Source organism: Podarcis filfolensis, assembly GCF_964270895.1.
Source record: "Podarcis filfolensis genome assembly, chromosome: 4".
NCBI lineage: Eukaryota > Metazoa > Chordata > Lepidosauria > Squamata > Lacertidae > Podarcis > Podarcis filfolensis.
This window is the reverse complement of record NC_139607.1, coordinates 87823956-87832908: the sequence shown is the minus strand read 5'-3', so window position 1 is coordinate 87832908 and position 8953 is coordinate 87823956.

Genomic DNA, 8953 nt, shown 5'->3' with positions numbered 1-8953 from the left:
AATCAGCTTCTAAACCGCTGTCTCAAGGCAGTTGACACATTTGGGAATTAAAAACAATGTAGACCAGATCCTGTGTGTGTGTGTGTGTGTGTGTGTGTGTGTGTGTGTACACATACATCTAAGCTGTAAGGTCACAGACTTCTCTATGTAATCAGGGACTCTACTGTTTGCAGTAGAGTCAAAGATCATATAAACATAAGCCTATGCACATAGCTGTTACATGCAGACAGAAAATATTTCACAAGCTCTCTTGAATGCACATAGGTTGAGAGCAGATGTGCATTCCTCCCTCTCTTATTATCGCTGCCTCAGAACAGAAGAAGTACCTCTGTTTCAAAAATTGTGATATTGCCTCTGTCACTCACATTTCTCTCTGTGCCGTTGGGTTTTGATTTCTGCAGACATAATCTGCCACTCCAACAGCCTTATTTTTTGCTTGATACCCAGCTGTTTAGCCCTTGCTGGTTACAGAACCCCAAACAGCTGGAAGAGACTCAGGGCACCACCAGACCCTCCCAGTGCCCCTATTTTCCAGGGACATCCCTGATTTAGAGAAGCCGTCCTGGTTTCTGATTTGATCCCAGAATGTCCCGCTTTTCCTTAGGACGTCCTTATTTCATTGGAGAAATGTTGGAGGGTATGGAGTTACCCGACCCCCGAGCCGTCTGAAGGCAATCCTGTACAGTGGTACCTCAGGTTAAGAACTTAATTTGTTCTGGAGGTCCGTTCTTAACCTGAAACTGTTCTTAACCTGAGGTACCACTTTAGCTAATGGGGCCTCTGGCTGCCGCCGGAGCCCGATTTCTGTTCTCATCCTGAAGCAAAGTTCTTAACCCGAGGTACTATTTCTGGGTTAGCGGAGTCTGTAACCTGAGGCGCCTGTAACCTGAAGTGTCTGTAACCCGAGGTACCACTGTACAGGGAAGTTGTTTAATGTTTTATTATGTTTTTATATATGTTGGAAGCCACCCAGAGTGGCTGGGGCAACCCAGTAAGATGTGTGGGTTATAAATAGTAAAATTATCATTGTGGAATGGGACATCCCTATTTTCATTGGATAAATGTTGGAGGGTATGCAGGCTGACCTCCTATACCTGCAAATAATATAATAGATTAAATTCAAAATGTACAGTAAATATGAATGATACAATAAACAAACTTAAAGGTGTGCCAGTACCTGACGGGCATATATAATTATTTTATAAAGGTAAGGGGACCCCTGACCATTAGGTCCAGTTGCGGACGACTCTGGGGTTGTGGCGCTCATCTCGCTTTATTGGCCGAGGGAGCCGGCGTACAGCTTCCGGGTCATGTGGCCAGCATGACTAAGCTGCTTCTGGCGAACCAGAGCAGCGCATGTAAACGCCTTTTACCTTCCCGCCAGAGCGGTACCTATTTATCTACTTGCACTTCTACGTACTTTTGAACTGCTAGGTTGGCAGGAGCAGGGACCAAGCAACGGGAGCTCACCCTGTGGCGGGGATTCGAACCGCTGACCTTCTGATCGGCAAGCCCTAGGCTCTGTGGTTTAACCCACAGCGCCACCCGCGTCCCTAATTGTTTTATAGATGAACTTAAATCTTGGACTGGGGTAAGTACAGAAGGCATAGTGCTTAACAAGTCCAATCACTGTCTTGTTTTTGTTACAGTGCCAGTGGGAGCACGAAGTTCTTTTTTGACATCTGGAAGCCTATTCAGGTCTGTGCAACGCCCTCCTCCTGAGTTTCAGAGAGCCAGATATCTTACTGTTTACAAATTCCAAATAGCTATACCTCCCGGTCTTAATCGCTACGTTCAGCTTTTGCCAGTAACAATTAACTGTGCAATTACAGACCTTTACCAGCGTTAATGAGATCAGAGCAGGCAGCTGTCTACTTCTCTTGGCTACCTGCAATAGATGCCGTTGCAAAATCGAACAAAGTAAAACAGATGCCTCTAAAGCCATGGATTTTGTTACCTGTTGCAAAGTCGGTCGCGGATATAGTGCAGGGGGAAAGCTAAAAAAAATACTGATGGCAAAGTGCTTAGGAACATTACAAGATACCTTATGCTGAGACAAACCATTGAGCATAAGTACAGCCTACTGAATCAGGCCAGTGGCCAAGCAGACACTGTGTGAAACTCAAACTCTCTCTTTTTCTTGGGAAAAAAGGGACAGAACTACAGTGGTACCTCAGGTTACAGATGCTTCAGGTTACAGACGCTTCAGGTTACAGACTCCGCTAACCCAGAAATAGTACCTCGGGTTAAGAACTTTACCTGAGGATGAGAACAGAAATCGTGCGGCAGCAGCGGGAGGCCCCATTAGCTAAAGTGGTACCTCAGGTTAAGAACAGTTTCAGGTTAAGAACGGACCTCCAGAACAAATTAAGTTCTTAACCTGAGGTACCACTGTACCTAAATTGTATAGAAACCTATTCATGTATGCGACTACAGCGGCAAGAATGTTTGTTTGTTTGTTGTTGTTGTTGTTTAGTTGTTTAGTCGTGTCCGACTCTTCGTGACCCCATGGACCAGAGCATGCCAGGCACTCCTGTCTTCCACTGCCTCCCGCAGTTTGGTCAGACTCATGTTTGTAGCTTCGAGAACACTGTCCAAGCATCTCATCCTCTGTTGTCCCCTTCTCCTTGTGCCCTCAATCTTTCCCAACATCAGGGTCTTTTCCACGGAGTCTTCTCTTCTCATGAGGTGGCCAAAGTATTGGAGCCTCAGCTCCATGCTCTGTCCTTCCAGTAAGCACTCAGGGCTGATTTCCTTCAGAATGGTTAGGTTTGATCTTGCAGTCCATGGGACTCTCAAGAGTCTCCTCCAGCACCAGAATTCAAAAGCATCAATTCTTCAGCGATCAGCCTTCTTTATGGTCCAGCTCTCACTTCCATACATCACTACTGGGAAAACCATAGCTTTAACTATACGGACCTTTGTTGGCAAGGTGATGTCTCTGCTTTTTAAGATGCTGTCTAGGTTTGTTATTGCTTTTCTCCCAAGAAGCAGGCGTCTTTTAATTTCGTGGCTGCTGTCACCATCTGCAGTAATCATGGAGCCCAAGAAAGTAAAATCTCTCACTGCCTCCATTTCTTCCCCTTCTTTTTGCCAGGAGGTGAATGTTACTGGCCCTAAAATGGAAAGAAGACATAGTCTCAGCAAAGGAAGAATGGATACAAAAACTTATGGAATATGCAGAAATGGCGAGACAATATACCATCATCTATATTTAGAGCCTGATTTCCTTCTTTTTCAGAAAGTTTTTTTTTTATTAAAGCTTGCAGAACAAAGAAAAAATATGCAAAAGTTAACATCAAGTGGCAAGCATTTTTAAAACATAAAAACCAAAGGAGATAAAATAAAGGAAAAAGAAGAAAAGGAAAAGGAAATACTTCTGATTCTTTGTCTATCAGCCATGCACACGCATATATGCAAAACACTTAGAGTCATAGAATTATAGAGTTGGAAAGGGCCAGAAGGGTCATCTAGTCCAACCCCCCACAATGCAGTAATCTTTTGCCCAAAGTAGGGCCTGAACTCACAACCCTGAGATGAAGAATCTCGTGCTCTACTGTCTCAGCTATTTGTATTTGTTTAAAAAGCAATAAATTTTTTTTGGTTTTTTTAAGAAACTGGCTCACAGCAAAAACAAAGGGCTAGAACACCAAAACGCATATTTTTAAAAAAATATAACCAAAATATAATGTTATGGCCTCAAGACAACAATCTGAAAAGGAATCCTATTTATTTATTTATTTATTTATTTATTTATTTATTTATTTATTTATTTTTACAGCATTGCTCCAGAACAGGCATAGGCAAACTCAGCCCTCCAGATGTTTTGGGACTACAATTCCCATCATCCCTGACCACTGGTCCTGTTAGCTAGGGATCATGGGAGTTGTAGTCCCAAAAAACATCTAGAGGGCCGAGTTTGCCTATGCCTGCTCCAGAATAACATCCAACTCTTCTACTATTCATAAACCAACCTTCTTTTCAGTCTTCAAACACAGATAATTTCCAAAATGAGTCTTTAAGTTGGTTGCATTAATATTTGACATGGAGGCCTAGATCACTCTTAGTCCCACTAAAACCTGTAAATTCCATATTGCCAATTAGTGGTCAAATTCTACCCTTCCTTTCTGTGCATCCTTAGCAAAGTTAAGGGTAATAACCTGTTACCGCCCCATCTTTAGGGAGAGTCGATTGACTGGTTTGTGTTTGGTTAAGCCAACTCGCAAGAATGGTATAATTACTAGAGGTACGAAGTGTCTCAGAATCCTTTAATGAAAGGGCTTGATAATATTGGAGAGAGAGACTATTAACCATTATGTCAGTCTTGTTGAGGTTGCCGGGCACTTAAAAAGAACATGTTCGTGCACTTCCAATATTAACAGCCATTAATGTGCTGTTATTATTAAAAAGTTGCATCACATCAAACTCCCAGAAATTGCTTCTCCCAAACCCACCAATGCAAGGTGTACAGTGGTACCTCGGGTTAAGTACTTAATTCATTCCGGAGGTCGGTACTTAACCTGAAGCACCACTTTAGCTAATGGGGCCTCCTGCTGGTACCGTGCCACCGGAGCACAATTTCTATTCTCATCCTGAAGCAAAGTTCTTAACCTGAAGCAATATTTCTGGGTTAGAGGAGTCTGTAACCTGAAGCGTATGTAACCCGAGGTACCACTGTACTGGCTATGAACCAGTTCGGAGTTAGATGTGCATGGTTACATTGGCGTTAATTAGGTTTAAATATCCTTAAGTCTGAGCTGGATTTATTTATTGCAGATTAGTAGTTGTTTCCTTCATCGAAAAAGCCTTGGCTCTTCTCCATGCTTGTATCCTCACCAGAACCCTTTGAGGTAGGTTAAGGAGAGAGAAAGTGAGTAGCCCAACACAATCCAATGAACTTCATGGCTGAATTAGAGTTTGAACCTGGTGCTTGCTGCTCCAACACTCTAACCCGGGTTTGGGGTCTTTTTTGGCTCAACAGGCCAGATCTCAGAGACCAGGCTGAGTTGTTCTGCTCTGATGAGGAATGGTGGGAGCCTCGTGTAGCGATCACACAGGGTCCCTGGACGTTTCACCATCTACTGATCCCTGTGCCACCACTTTATTTCTCGCTGCCACCACCCAGGCCCTACCTGGTACAATACTGAGTCCAGTCAGGGTTAAATTGGAACATAAACATCTGTTTATTTATTGCAGTTTAACAAGCGTGTGGTTTCATAAACGGTATTGGTCAATTACAATCATGGGGTGCCTATCCAGTCCTATAACTTCCGCTACCTGCTCTCACTCACTAAACCACCTCTCAGATATTTACTTGTCTTCCTAGCTCCTAACTGTTCCTGACTCAGCTTCTTTCACTACACTAACTCAACCTACCCACAGACTCTATCCCAATTCACTCCCACTCCAACCAACCACCCAACTCCCAACAAACTCCTCCCTTCGCCCCTCCGAGAGCTGGTTTTATAGTCCCTCTGACTCCACCCCCCTGGGTTCTGATTTGGTAACCTGTTTAACTATTTCACCTCCAGCACTCTCATATGTTAACGTCACACCTCGCCCTCCCCCTGCTCCTGACCAGGATCCTCAAGCTGCCCAGGAGCAGAAGAAGCAGTATAGATTTGGAACAGCGGTTTGCAGACCGGCATAGTTCTGAAGACAAAAGCTGGGAAGAACTGGGGTGTGAACAGCAAAGTGAAGAAGAACAGAAAGAGAAAGAGCTAACAGACTCTCACTAGAATGTGTCTAGCCTTTCAGTCCAAGAGCAGATAGATAGAGCAGATAAAGTGGCTACACAAAAAGCAAGGTGGTTATGTGATCAGGTTGCAAGATGGAAGTGACTAGTGGGGAAGTGGGTAGAATCCTTAATTGGGAACACCTTCAATTCCAATAATGGATACTTTGTTCTTTTGCTTTGATCATTAAAGACTCTTTAAATGGTAATGGACTCTTTTCGCTTTGTCCTGCTTATCTACGGCCCGGGGGGGCGGCGGCGGGGAGCCGAATCCCCGGATCCTGACACCAGATCTTTAACTCTTCCATCCCCAATGAGCCAACTTAGGCAGGTGGACATGAAGAACACCCACCAGCCAATCATAAGGACATCAGGTGGTTGACGCCTGTCAAAGTGTAGTGAATTGTCCTGTGCTTCCCAAATGCTCAGCAATCAGGTGGTTGCTGGGTGCTTGGTCAAGCCTGGTTTTACCTGCCCCACACCTTACATCATATATGGTGCAGAGCCAGTTGGCACGACTCAGCCAAAATCTTCAGCATCAGGTATAAGAGATTAGAAAGACCGATGGGAAAGCGATGAGGAAGCCTGAGAACCTGGATAATTGCTGCCCGCCCGAGCTGACAATACTGCTCTCGATGGACAAATGTATAAACAGCTATAAGGCAGCTAGCTACCAGGATACCAGAGGACATTGTGCACAAGGAGGCAGCTAAAGAAACAGGCAGCAAAGCCACCAATCTTGCATTAAGATCCCCAGAAGAGTGTTTGTACCTAACGATGCCTCAAGAACCAGAAATAGGATTTAAAGCATCCTTAAAGCCCCATTACTTACCCCATTACCCTAAGTCCTTCCCTGCACCTTTTAAGTGCAAGCGTTAGAATGCTCTCTTTGCTCAAGCACAGTTTGGAAACCACTAGCAAATGACAACTGAGGCCGTTTCTGTCCATCAGAGGGAGCCTTAACTCTAGCAGAGTCAACAAAACGTAATAGGATTAGAAAATGGGTTTGTACGTGCAGGTTAGCTCATTCCCGTTTTTATATGTAGTTTTCCGATGCCTTATTTGCTCAGAAAGCAATGACAAGCACAGTTCAGCTGTGGGGTATGAGTGTGTGTAAGAACAGGGAAGAGTAAGACTGAATACAACCCTTTGCTCCCACTTCTGAACAGCTGATTGGAAGGTGTCCCGTTCCCCCACAAATAAGCGAGTATGTATTGTAGCCCCACCAGCCAAGGAATCACACACTTTGTTTTTTTATGTGATTTCATGACCAGCTAGGGATACATGCATGGCGTTGTGGTCTAAACCACTGAGCCTCTTGGGTTTGTGTGATCAGAAGGTCAGCGGTTCGAATCTCTGCGACGGGGTGAGCTCCCGTTACTCTGTCCCAGCTCCTGCCAACCTAGCAGTTCGAAAGCATGTCAGTGCAAGTAGATAAATAGGTACCACTGTGGCGGGAAGGTAAACGACATTTCCATGCACTCTCGTTTCCGTCACGGTGTTCTGTTGTTCCAGAAGCTGTTTAGTCATGCTGGCCACATGACCCAGAAAGCTGTCTGTGGACAAACACCGGCTCCCTCGGCCTGAAAGTGAGATGAGCACCACAACCCCATAGTCGCCTTTGACTGGACAAAACCGTCCAGGAGTCCTTTACCTTTATCTTTTACCCCTGTGGAAGCCTGCTCCCTCTGCTTAGAGATGCTATCCAGATCAATATATATAACAAAATCTGTGGTTCTATGATTCAATAAAGACCGGATATAATCTAACCACCACATAAGCAAATCAGGATGAATGCTCAATGACCGGGTCATCTGCTGGGCTCGATTGTATTAGGCGAATAAAGGCTGGCTTGCATCTGCTCAGCCTAAGAAGCCTGATTTCATTTCATTTTATTTTTTGTTTGTTTGTTTTCATTTGTATGCCTTTTGATCAGATACGTCACTTGGAGACCATTTTGGAGTCAAGGGACTCACAAATGAAATAAACAAAAAACCACAATGTGTTCGTTTTTAATGAGAGAATTGCTCCTGTTTTCTCACTCCAAACTTCCACAGGGTGGTAGCTCTGCAGAGCCTTGAATTCAGCATTCCCAGTTCTTCCACTTCACACTGCTGCTCCAGACAGTGTACATTGTGACTTCAGAGTCATTTGTTTAGCCCTGACTGAACAAGCTACGAAAAGTTGTAGTCATTCAGTGGAACAAGGTAAGTCAAAACACTGGAACTTATGAAGATGACTTTCAGGAAGTCAAACTTGTGTGGGTTTTTTTTCTCCCCTTGGTGGAAAATTACTTAGTCTGGCACTTGCCTATAAATAAACTTGGCTAAAGGAATTGGTGTTGCTATTTGACAACTGGAATTCATTTAATTTGAAGATATTATTTACAATTATGGTTACTATTCTACTTACTCTATTTGTATTTTTGGTTTTTTATTTACATTTGTTTTCTATATCTTATAGTATTATGAAAAACTTTAATAAAAACCTTACCAGAAATTACAGTTAAAGGTAAAGGTAAAGGGACCCCTGACCATTAGGTCCGGTCATGGCTGACTCTGGGGTTGCGGCACTCATCTCGCTCTATTGGCCGAGGGAGCCGGCATACAGCTTCCGGGTCATGTGGCCAGCATGACTAAGCCACTTCTGGCAAACCAGAGCAGCACACGGAAACGGCGTTTACCTTCCCTCCGGAGCGGTACCTATTTATCTACTTGCACTTTGATGTGCTTTCGAACTGCTAGGTTGGCAGGATCAGGAACCGAGCAACAGGAGCTCACCCCGTCGTGGGGATTCGAACCGCTGACCTTCTGATCAGCCAGTCCTAGGCTCTGTGGTTTAACCCACAGCGCCACCCCAAACCCCTATTCCTTTTTTATTTTTATTTATTGTTTTCATTTTACAACAAACAAACAAATATACCTGAAAATCAGATTGTTACATTTATCATATTTCGACTTCCCTCCCCCTCTTTTTGCGGTTCCACATATTTATAAGGATGCGGGTGGCGCTGTGGTCTAAACCACAGAGCCTAGGGCTTGCCCATCAGAAGGTCAGCGGTTCGAATCCCTGCGACAGGGTGAGCTTCCGTTGCTCTGTCCCAGCTCCTGCCCACCTAGCAGTTTGAAAACACGTCAAGTGAAAGTAGATAAATAGGTACCGCTCCAGCGGGAAGGTAAACGGCGTTTCCGTGTGCTGCTCTGGTTTCGCCAGAAGCGG